The 12957-nt window shown below is 28.6% G+C and overlaps 1 long non-coding RNA gene across 1 annotated transcript in view; it reads right to left on the bottom strand.

Annotated features, from left to right (window-relative positions):
• LOC147808293 (uncharacterized) overlaps window positions 1-12957 on the bottom strand; it is a 57015-nt gene that overhangs the window by 42043 nt on the left and 2015 nt on the right. The window contains exon 2 of the long non-coding RNA XR_015434936.1: window positions 12426-12551. This is a non-coding gene — a long non-coding RNA (uncharacterized LOC147808293). The remainder of the gene's footprint in view (window positions 1-12425; window positions 12552-12957) is intronic.

Genomic DNA, 12957 nt, shown 5'->3' with positions numbered 1-12957 from the left:
TTAGAATGTTTGAAATTTTATTCACAAGACGAACACTATTGTTTCTTAATTTAAATTTCCTGTTTTATTGTGAAATAAAGAGTTAAAGATCTTTCTTTTCTTGAATACAGACTGATTTGCATGTTTTTTATGCATCTTTATTTATATTAATTTGTAAATAATAGAATATGATTAAAAAATAAGCAATAATATGGTCTATTCCAAGTGTGTTAAAGTTGAATGAAAACGAGTTGCAATTTTTATTCAGGAAGTTTGAAAAAAAGTATGAACATTTCCCATTGGCTCTATGAGCTTACACAATGTAACAAAATATTTAGATAGTTAAGCGCCATGCTGTATCTTTAAAAATTTTTAAAAAAGCATTGAACTTGAGATTTTTTGTATCAGTATATGCTCGAATGTTCACTTCAAATTAAAAGGGCTTAAATATTTTGTACTATAATTTTGTTTTAAAGAGAAAGAATAAAATTTTTACTTGACAGTGGTTAAATTAAACGCTTTTAGCTAATCACCTTCCTTCTGTTACGTTTTTCGATTCTTGTGTGAAGATACCGTGATTTTTTGGCGCAATATATACGGAAATCTACCCTTTGAATTTAATTATAAAAGATATCACAATTTCTTAAAGATATTTTCGAACTAAATAATCAAAATTTTAAAAAATATTCAATTCTTAATAGTTTTAAATGTGGTGTTTTCAATGTAAAGTTTTACTTTTTATTTTCTAGTAAAATGTTAGCTTCGTCTGCTAGATTTACAAACTAATCTGCCAGAAAAGAATAATTCAATTTTGAGATGTGCTGCTGGACACTGCAGATGGAAAATAACACTCTGGTAGAAAATTGGGGGTGGTTAGTTTGATCCTGACAGAAAACGAAGCTACTGGTGTGTATTTGCAGCAAGGTGCACTTTAAATCTCTCGTAGCTCAAAGTCCTGTTATTGGTTGTTGTGTAGAAGTTAGAAGAAAGGCGCGTACCTGTGTGAAGAAAGGCGCATACCTAGTGAAGTAAACAATAACTTGCATTGGCAGAATAAAACTGTATGAAATTGCTTCGGAAAACTTTATCACTTAAAAATAATAATAAAATAAACGCACATTGTCTAACTGATGTTATTGACAGTAGGCAGATATGATATGTTCATTAGTAAAACTTAATAACATATAATGTTTGAATTTTTTTTATAGTGATGCTTAAGTATTATGAAAATAGATATATTTAAAATTTGGTTACTTTAGAATTTTCAAGATATCGAAAGCAATTTCATTTTAACATTGTAGTTAAACATAAACTTTAGCTTCGAAGTATACTTATACTACTAACATTGCATTTATTACTTTAATTACTAGCTACTACTATTATACTACTAGCATTGTATTTATTACTTTATTTGAGATGACATAAATAAAAATAAATACTTCTCATGTTTAAAATAATATAATAGTAAAATAATGATAATAGTAAAAATTTCTTCGGCTCAATATTTAAAATTTAGCTGAAGAACATTTACATTATAGTGTAAAAAACAAAAAATTTAAATCAATGTAGAAAAAAATCGCGTTTAAATTTCCATCTGTAAGGTCCTGTATATTCTTTGTGAAAACAAGTTTTTTTAAATGCATGTCATAGTTTTTTATGGTTAATTCACCAATGTCAGAAACTTGACTCCAGCCTTTGCTCTATTTTTATAATTTTCTCTTTATAAAAAGCTCTATTTAAAATGTTTACACCTAATTTTTCTTTAACCTATTTATGTTTATAAAGCGTTATCAGGGAAATACAGGCAATGCAATTGTTTTAAACAAAAATCCTTTTTGTTATAGCAACGATCTCAAAAGAGTAATTGATTGTAGTCAAAATTTGATAATTCATACTAAATGCAGCTTCAAAAAGATGATGTAAGAAATTTTATATTTTTTCGTCTCATTCTCGTATGCAATTATATGTTTGCGCAAATTTAATTTAGATAAAGCATAATATTTACTACTTTTTTTGGTTTTAAAATTTAAATATTTTGTAACTTTTTGGCTAAGATTGTTGGTTTAGTGCATAGAGCACCTTTAATTAATTATCGAATTGTAGAAAGTTATTTTTACATCAAAAAAATTACTAGCTATTTTCATTATATTAGATGCTTTCTTGATACCACACCCTTGAAAAATTTTTACGTTGAGATTTTTTTTTTCATATGTTTTGTTAAGTAAAATTTCAGATATTAAAAGAATAAAGTAACGTAAGAATTTCTCCATTAAATTTCAGTGAAAAAAAGAAGTGGAAGAAGTATTTATTAAAGTAAGTAATTTGAATATTTTTAAATTATGTTTTTTATTGTGTTGATTATTACAGAAAAGGACAATTTAAAAATTAAACAAATTCATTAAAGGATTTTAAGGAAATTTTTTTTAAAGTTAAAATTTTCAAATGTTCATTATTTAACCAAATCAAGTTTTAATCACCGTTTGATTTAAAAATCAATGAAATTTTAAAGTTCGTTATATGATAAAAACTCTTCTTAGTTAAATCGCATGAAAATATGGCCAAAACAAATTTTATATAACTTTTGACTTTGAAACCGCAATTTTAAGTTTTGCCTTTTAAACCTTAGCTCAATGAACGTAATTGTTAGCTCAACGAATATTTTCTTTAGTTTAGAAACTAAAAAAAAGTATGGCAAAAACAAATTTCAGCTAACATTTGATTTGAAACTTTGAATATCATACGTTAGACCATGATAGAAAATTGTTAGTCCATAATAAATTTTCCTTTCTTCGTTAGCAAAATAATTTAGGATCAAAAAAAGTTTTAGATAACTTCTGAAACAGAGACTCACAAGTCTGAGTTCTATTTCCAAATATTGGCCAATTGTAATAAATTGTTAGCAAAAAATTAGCTAAAATTTTAAAGCCTGACAAAAAAGCAAAAGGCTTGAATTTCGCTCTTAAACTTTTGACCGTGGAAGAAAATCGTTAGCCGACACAAACACATCAAAAAATTCTTTTAGCCAGCAAACTTTATTCAAATAAGCAACAAAAAAAAATTTAAACTAGAAATATCTTTTAGCGAACTTTTGACCTGGAAACCACAAAGTTCAAATATTGTTTAAATAAGTTAAGACTATGTTAGAAAATCGTTAGCCCATCCACAAAAATAGATTATGGCAAAAACAATTTTAGCAATTCAATGTCGCATAAAAAATGTTTGAAACTCGTCAAATAAGTAAGGTTATGAACCAAATTTTAGCACATTGTTGGAAATCTTTAGCATACGTTAGCCTAAAATACTTTTCGTTACTTAAATCCCCGAAAAAAGTTTCAGCTTACTTTGGACCTAGAAAGCTTATATATGTCATTGCAAGTTATCGAAAGTTCACAGTAATCCGATACATTTTTTCAATAGCTCACAAGCGAAAAGAAAAAAGTTACGTCCAAAACAAATTTTAGTTGATTTATGACTTATAAAACCACAAGTTTGAATTAAATCCCCAACAGATCTTTAAATGACCAAAGAAAGTCAACTTAAAAACACACGAGCCAAAATATGTTCTAATCAGACATTAGCATATCGAAAAGAATCGTTACAGTACGTTAGCACACCCACCAAAAATAAATTGGGTAAAACAAGTTTTAGCTAATTCATTACTTAGCCACAATCTTAAATTTCACCACCAATTTTTAAACTATTATAGGAAATCGGAAGCCCAACAAAAAGTTTTTGTTAGGTAACCAATTAGAAAAAGAGTAACAGTCAAAATAATTTTTTGCCTACTTTTTTACAAAAAAGGTTACATTTTACAAGTGATAGTGCCAAATGATAGTGTCAAAAAAGGTCAAAATGAGTTTTTCTTAAACTCTAAATAATAAACTACAAATTTTAAATTTAATTCATGTTTATTTTATTTATAGCTGTGTTTTTAAAACGTGATTCTATCAAACGAAATAATTTGAAAAGAAAAGTAATTAAAATGAAAAATAAGTGTTGAAAAGCAAAATTATTGGAGAAACAGTACTAATTTATATAGGACAAGTATAAATAATTGCCGTACTATTATTGACACCTACGATGCACTAGGTAATAGGTTCTAATTGAAATTAAAAAAAAGTATGTCCTAAAAAAAGGTACTTGTTCTTTTCGAAGAACGATGAAAAATCACCATACTATTATCGACTCCAATGCAGCTTAATTTTGGTAATCTGTACAAATTTAAATAAAAAAAATAAACGGTGCACTAAAATGAAACAACTTGGTAGTAAGAACTAAATGAAATTAAAAAAAAGTAAGCTATATATTTTACGTTGTTGTTCTTTTACGTCACACTAGAGCTGCACAATGGGCTATTGGCGACGGTCTGGGAAACGTCCCTGAGGATGATCCGAAGACGTGCCATCACAATTTTGATCTTCTGCAGAGGAGATGGCACCTCCGCTTCGGAAGCCAGACGACCTGCACGCGAAGTCGAGCACTTTACGGTAGAACAGTTAAACGAGCACCCTCGGTTCCTACGCAGACTGATCCAAGTGGTCACCCACCCGCACACTGACCGCAGCCAGTGATGCTCGACTTCGGTGATCTGCTGGGAACCGGGTCTTAACGATCAGTCCACTGCAGAATTATATATTTTATGAACAATTAAGTAAAATTAATGGAGAAAAGCCATTAATTAATTGTGGAGAAATGTAAAAAAACAGCCATATTATTATTGACAACAATGACGCTTCATTTTAATTATAGACACTAAAGGTAATATGGTAATTGAATCAATTTTCATAGGTATTACATGTAAGAATATATAGGCCATCAATACTGGGAGGCTTTTTAATACAGGCGCTGAAAATAAAAAAGTTTTTTGGATCTCTTTAAAGGGATCTCTCGATGGTGTTAAATTTTGACTAGCATAAGTTGACCTCTATCATCATGCCAAATGATTCAAAATAGAGATTTTGCTTAATTTTGATGGAATGAATTGTTGAAACTTGATTTGTTAATCTGATGACGTAAAGCTATAGCAGAGTGCGTAACCAAATCTTTCAACGACAAATAAGCACCATTTAAGTACTTTTTAAGCACTTAAAAATATTTTCAAGCACTATATATGTATTAACAAAATGCGAAATAATTTTCAAAAACACTACACTGTAACTCGTATTAGTACTTAATTCACAAAACCAACTACAAACAAAGCATATGAACCTTCAAATTAAAATTAGGAAGAATAATTTTTTTAACTGCAAGAATTAGTAATCGAAATTCCACACTTGTTCTATTTTTAACAGAGTAAAAATCAAGGATGTGAACATTGTATTTAAATGTATTGTTTGTATTCTTTTGGTTCCATATAAATTTAATAATTGCCTTTTTTTAATATCTGTGATTTTTAAATCTAATTATGTAAAAGGTTTTGCTTAGCGTGGTCTTAAAATGTTTACCTAATTCGGTTATGAAATTTTTCGTATGAATGAATTGTGTATAGTACGTATGATTGCGCTATGATCTTAAATTATGTTTTATAATAAAAGGAAGAGAAAAGAGCCCATATTTAAAATATTCCTATTCTTTCATTTTCTTGACAGTTGATATAAATGAAATAAGTAAAAGCGTATTTTTAAAATTAGGCTGTATAGTCCTTTTTCTACAACAGGGTATCTGCTACATTTTAGATTTTCAAATTCATGACTTTTCAGGACTAAGTTCAAGAAACTTTCATGACTTCACGAAGTTACTATTTTCTCCAACAAAAACACAACAATAAATTTAAAATAGCATTATAGTAACATCAACTGAAATGATAGGTATAACCAAAACTGTTATACTCTGCATCTTCATATTTATAGATTAAAAAAACAAAATAAACAGATAATTGAAAGAGTTGAAGTAATTAAATAGCTGAAAAAATACAAAAGCAAATACTTTTTTCTGCAGAATTATATTCTAAAGATACTTTTCATCGGAAAGGAAAGAAATACTCCGGATTTTTCTGTTTTCTTTTTGTAATAATAAAATTCGCCAATGAGTGGCTTGCTTCAGCTTGAATTTAAAATTGATAAAATAAAAAAAAATAATAAAAATTCTGAAATCACAGAAGTTTGAAAGATAATTCGTTCTAGAAATGTTTTTTTTTCCATTTTTTTCAAGAGCAGCATAATTTTTAAAGAATAGAATAGAAACATTTTATATTTTAATCAAATATGACTGTGGGTGGGGATTTTGTTACAAATTCAGATATTCGGAACGCCATGAAAGGGGAGGGGGGGGGGGATAAATTCCATTTTAAAAATTAGATTTTTCGGAGATCTAAATCCATGAACTTCCATGATTTTTTAAAAAAATAGTCAAAATCATGACATTTCATGGCAAATTTTGTTCAATACCCAAATTCATGTCTTTCCATGATTTCTCATGACTTCCCAGGTTGGACTGATGCGTTTATTTGCGTTACCAGGTGCGTTTTACTCGTCAGCTTGTAATTATGTTAACAGTTATAAACATTTTAGTGTTTTTATACAATAAAATAACATTCTGAATAATTCTTTTTAACTTTATAAGACATATTTTTGACGAATAAAATAGTTGTGAGCTTAGAATTGACTTCCTTAGCAAGATACTAGTGCCAATTAATTGTAAATCATAATCATAAATTAATCCTTATGCATAAATAATTATATGTGAACCATCTAAGAGTAAATAACATATTTTTTATTAAATTTGAAATTTTTTTTTACATATTTTGTATTTTTGTTGCAATGAAATGAACATTCAACAATTATTTTTTATTAATAAGGTGAAACTTTTATACTCGAATCAAACACTTTAAATCTTTATTAAATCTTTTAATATTAGTTAAAACGTAAGGCAATTACTTTTATATTTTACTTATTTGTTGCATCAATCATTTGAAAAGGCTGTAGTAAAAATTCAGCATTTTTCAACTAATATTGTAAAAAATAAATTTTATGTAGGACGTGGATTCATGCTCGGAAGGACAAAATATTCTTTAAAAAAATATTCTGTGCCTTTTTCCAAATTAATCTATATCAGTAGATTTTTGAGTTAAAGCTATTAGAAAAATATTATTAAATAATAGAAGAATGTAATTTTTTATTTTTTTGCAATTAAATATTTTGAGGTATTTTTATAGATATAATCCTTAATATTTATGCAGGGTGGTCCCAAATTCATGGTACAAATTTTAAGAGTAGGTACAGGGCATTGTAACAATCATTTGTATATGAATGTATGGCCGCAAGGGACGCAGTGAGACGCAAACACAAAAAATAAGAGTCAAAAGGAAGGACAAATTGCTTATTGAAAGCCTCGTTGACAAGTGTAATGTTTAAAATAACTTGACAAAATTGCTACCATAATGTGCTTGATTACAGCGTCGGTGGAGCGATTGGCGCACACGTTCAAAGACGCCAGTTATTTCACGCACACGTGCAGCAGCTCCGGATATTACAGCAACAGAAGTGGGCTGGCGCCTCATCATACTGAAACCACATGCAGTTACGAATCTCGATCGGAACATCCTGCAATAGTTCTGATAACACTTGCTCTAGAAAAATAAGATAACATTCGCCGTTAAGTCATGTCGGTAGTAAGTGCGGGCCAATCAAAAAGTCGTTGACAATACCAGCCCACACATTCATACAGAATTGTTGTTGATACTCATGTGGTCGCGTTGAATGTGGTTTCTTGGTTGCCCCCCCCCATGGGAATTGCACGCACTAAATACATCTTTGCGTGTAAATGTTGCCTCATTGAATAGTACATGAAGTATGAAGTACGGCTGCAGCGCACATTGCAGGGTCGCCACAGTAAGAAATGAACAAAAATAGTCGCTTTTAGTAGCCTCAAGCATGAAAATAGTCGCCTCAAACCATGAAAATAGTTGCCTGAACAGAAACAAAAAATTATCAAAAATAGTTGCCTGAACAGAAACAAAAAATTATCAAAAATAGTAGCCAAATAACTAAAATTATAGCTTAATTGTTAAATACTATTATTAGGACTGGGTGATGTCAGAAATTTTAAATCGTGATTCATCGTCAGTTAGACATCACGATATAGTAATGTATCGCAATTTAGCATATGTTCAAAAATTACCTGTGGGAGATCTTTAAATCAATCAAAAATAAATAAAAATAAATAAATCTATTACAAAAGAAAATATTAATTCTAAACATATTCTACTGTGACATCAATATCATTGCTTAATTTTTTCTATTAAATTAATAAAGAAGTCAAAGTAAAAGCAAACCCAAGCTTTATTTAATTTTTCTTAAATTAAAAATGATTTAAGATTTATTGGTTTAAAAATAATAATACTGTAACAAATTATTTTACATACATGCATTAAAAATTAAAAGGAAAAAAAACGGAAGTGGAAAACAAACCAAAGAAATATTCACTTTAAAAAAAATATTTTTTTTTAATTATTTGTTGGAAAAAAACATGCTTTTGAAACATTATTAGACCCTCTTTTATTTACTTATTTAAAATAATAAAAAGTAGTATTAACTAATGGTCGAATTCTGTACTTAATAAATGTAAAAATATTTTTACTTATTTATTATTATTTTCATTTTTGAAAATAAAATCGACTAAAGATTTATTTGTTTAAAAATGATACTGAATATCTAACAAATTATAAAACAAACAAGTATTGAAAGAATTTTAATTAAAATTTTAAAAACATACTTTAAGTACTAATGTTAAATAATTAAAAACCTCAAAACATTACTAAACTTTTTATTTAATTTTTAAAAAAAATTGTTTTAATTAATAGTCAAATTTTTTTAAAACTTTGTTTTCATTTTCTCAAAAATGAAAGCAAATTAAATAAAGGTAAGTTTTGTTTTAATTTTTTTATAATTAAAAACGACTGAGCATTTATTGCTTGAAAAACAATCAAATTATTATACTTACCTGCATTTAATAAATTTCAAAAAACTAACTTTTTATAACAAAGTTAAATACGAAATACCCCTATTAAATTGTATCGCTGAAAATGAAAAACAATAATGGAAAAAAATCAATGAAAATCTTTTTTTATTTTATTTATATTTTCGTTTCATTGATCTATTGAGTTCAGAACGAAAATTTAAGATAACAGCGATTGTGCAGCAATCGCAAAGTAACAGTAGGTCTACTAAAAATAATTGACAAGAATCGTTATGAAATAATGCAGAACGAAACGATCGCTGCAAAAGTCTAACTGAAAATGATTTACAAGAAGCCAGGCAATTATTTCTGACGAAATAAAATGCACAACGATCGCAAAATGACTTAAGTCCCATTGAAAATAATCTTCAAAAAACGCCAAATTCCAAAGACAAAAATGGACATAAAGAAACTATGCATTGCGTTCTATATTATAACGCTGATCCTCGCACGAAACCGGGAGTTCTGATCCAATTCGCTCTTCGTCATTCAACATCACGAAACTAACATCATCTTTATAGCAAAACGTTATCTACATCTCTGCAGCTAGACGAAATCAAAATCGTCTTCGTTAGTGCGGTAACAGCGTTAGCCTGGTCAAGGATCCTTGCATATTAAATCATAAACCGCAATTGCAATCTTATTCCGGCGGCTTAAATCAGATTTCTAATGCATCGCCTAAAACGAAAGTCACTACATCGGCCTACTGATATATGCGTTAAATCGATATTTCGCGATACATCGATTTATCGCCCAGTCCTAACTATGGCAGAAGTTCAGGCTAAGAGGATTATCTGTCTGATTCAAAGCTTGTACTCGCTGAAAATGGCCACAGCTCCAGACAAATGTTTGGAAGAGTACCTATCTTAGACAAGCAATAAGCGATTTTCGCTTAAAACTCTATAAACAATCTCATGGCTCAGACCAATGTTATGAACAACAGCTATTGTACTTAACTCGTGTCTATCATCCACAAATTTCATGATGCTTTCTCCCAGGTTTGAACTGCATACAGTCTTTCGTTGACCAGCTTCATGTCTGGTGACGTGGAAAAAACCAGTTGGCGATGTAACAGCAGAAAAATTCTGTGAGCCGGCATTCGTCGATACCAAAACTGTGCGAGATACATTCGTAGCGCAACTCTGCCGTTAACCCTTTGCACGGCCGCACATGCAATGTATGTCGGCTTTTTCGACATACGTAAAGTCGCCCATTGTGGAAGTTAGTATAATTGAGAATGGGGCTTTCCTTTACTGAGATACATCATGTTGAACGGCTGCTAGACTTCTACTGCCCTCTATCGGCAACGCAAACAACCGATAACTCCATTTCTCTTTCCTTTTATTTCTCCTGTTTGCGCCTCACCGCGTCCCTTGCGCCTCACCGTGTCCCTTGCGCCCATACGTTCCGGAACAATAAATGATTGTTACAATATCCTGTACCCATCCTTAAATTCTGTACCATGAATTCGGGACCACCTTGTATATATTCATTGTATATCTCCTAGTTTTACTGGAAACACTGTAAGCATGCTTTTCTTCTTAAAGTACACTATTGCAAATTTCTGCAAATTTCATCTACACTTGTATAACTTTTTTTTCAGCAAAACTAATTAAATATATTAGTTAATTATTCCTTTTTTAAAACAGTAACATTGAAAAGCATTGTTTGAAAAAGAGTTGTAAAGTTTGGAAGATTGTTGTGTAGTAGTTTTCTATTGTTGTGTATTCAGATTGTTGTGTAGTCCTTTAATATTGATTTCGAAATTTTTGTCAAAAATTAAGTTAAATAGGTATGCGTATTAGTGTATTCACACTATTATTTACGCGAAGAGGAAAGAAAACATACAATCAAAAACTGTTGAATCAAAAATAAGGAAGATGGGATGAAAAAACATCAAAACCAGTATCTGATTAAACTAGGAGTTTCTAAATCACATTTAAACTACTTTCTTTTCTACGGCGTTCAAACATATTTTGATTTTTAGATATTTTTCTCTTCTGTGAAATATTAGATATGTTAATGCTATATACTATTTTGCCTAAATTTTAAGAAGAATTTAAAAAAAATATACATAAAGAGCAATCGTTCTGAAATAATCTGTATTATTAGCTGTATGGAATAATCGTTATGGTATAATTGTTAGAAAATTAATATTAAAAAGTGTTTTGTTATTACCACCTTTAATATATATTTTTGAAATCTTTGTAAAAATTTAAGTAAAAAATATTAACGAATTAGTGTTTGTCGGTTAATATATTATTGACGAAAGAAACAAAATAAACTATCGGAGTTCAGCGAATCACTTTAAAAAGGAAAGCGAGGTTAAAGGAATCTAAACCTGTTTGACTGCCGAAATAAAACAGAGAGTAATTGAAACCTGATTCTTATGAATATTTCCTACTCTTATCAGACAATCAAACTGGTTTTGTTGTGTTTATTTTTCACTACTCGCAAGAAATTCGACAAAGTTTGATGATTCATTTCTTTATTCTCTAAATATTAAATTATCTTCGAATTTAGATTAATTTGCATCTCGCATCTTGTTAAGTTATTTTGTGTTTTTACTTTTGACAGGGGTACTAAATAGCCCTGTACTAAGGGTAACCGATACAAGCACCCAGAGTAAAATTTCTTTATTTCAGGTTTTTGAAGCATATATAGTCTCTGGTATAATTGGAAATTCTGTCAGGGGACAGGGCCATCTTATTATTTTGAACTGATTTATCAAATACTACGTGTTACGTGATTTTAAGACTCTCATAATATTGAAAGTTTAATTGTTGCACGCTGAAACTTTTAATAAATTTCACTTGATAGTTTAATACTTTTTATATCACTAAAGTAAATTGTTAATAAAATAATATAATTTTTAACAATATAATTATTAGAAAATCGACAGAAATCAGTTACAAGGCCCACTAAAATTTTTATAAAAAGAGACACTGAAAATTATTTATGATTTATTTATTTATGCAAAATTATTACATTTTCACACAAATAGAGGTTATGGAAAAATTTATTTAGTTTAATTTATTTAGTTTAATTCACTTTAATTTATTTTTGAGTAAAGTTAATCAGCAAATAGGCAAATGGAAATTATTTCCTTATATTTTATTATAAGCCACCAAACTTTTTCGATTATATAATAAATTCATAAGTAATAAGTTTTATTTATTCATATCAGTGAAAAATTTCAAATTTAAAGTAAAAAAATACAAAAACCAACTTTTTTATTAGAAAACCTATTCATTTAAAATGGTAAAACTTCATTACTAATAGCATTTATATGGAGTTAAAAATTCTGATTTGATCATTTTCAAAAATGTTTTCTTCTTTAAAAAGAAAACGGGGGGGGGGCTGGAAAATCCTTTTGTCTGGAAGATTATAAATTATTAAATTTTTTTTTACATAATTGGTAAATAAAATTTAAAATTTACAATTTATAAAACAGTTAAGAAAGAAAAATAAAGATGGAACTTTTTACTTACGATCTTTATCTTCCAAAAACGACAATTCCTCTTATTCTAAAGAGAAGGAGGCAGGCAATGTTAGAGTCAATCTGCAGATTCCAAAGAGTCAGGCTCTTACTTATATGTCAAGCAATTGAGCAAATCCTTAAAAGATTAAATATAATCAATTAGAATTTAAATCAGCCGTTTTTTCTGATTACAGGAATCACGAAAAAAAATTTAAAAGAAAATGTGAAGTGAATATTTGAATCGATGAAAGCAAGAACCAAAAACCGGTTGAATTTTTCTGTACCAGTTGAAATTTTTAAGAGTGAATATTTTTGAATAATTCACGCTCATATGGTTATAACAGAACTATTTATATTTATATTTGTTATTTCAATTAATTGATAATTTTCAATAGTTTACCATATCATTTGCTTAAATTAAAGTAATATTAAAATTTAGTGTCTTTATTAATTTTTTTTTTCACTTTTGATTCAGTATGATTATAATTATAGTAAATACCTAAATTATTTTAAAGAATCCCTATCTTTTTATTGTATTATAT

The sequence above is a fragment of the Parasteatoda tepidariorum genome, chromosome 6, assembly GCF_982258835.1.
Source record: "Parasteatoda tepidariorum strain Cologne lab strain chromosome 6, Ptep-v5.0, whole genome shotgun sequence".
Lineage (NCBI taxonomy): Eukaryota > Metazoa > Arthropoda > Arachnida > Araneae > Theridiidae > Parasteatoda > Parasteatoda tepidariorum.
This window is presented reverse-complemented; position numbering and strand designations above follow the sequence as displayed.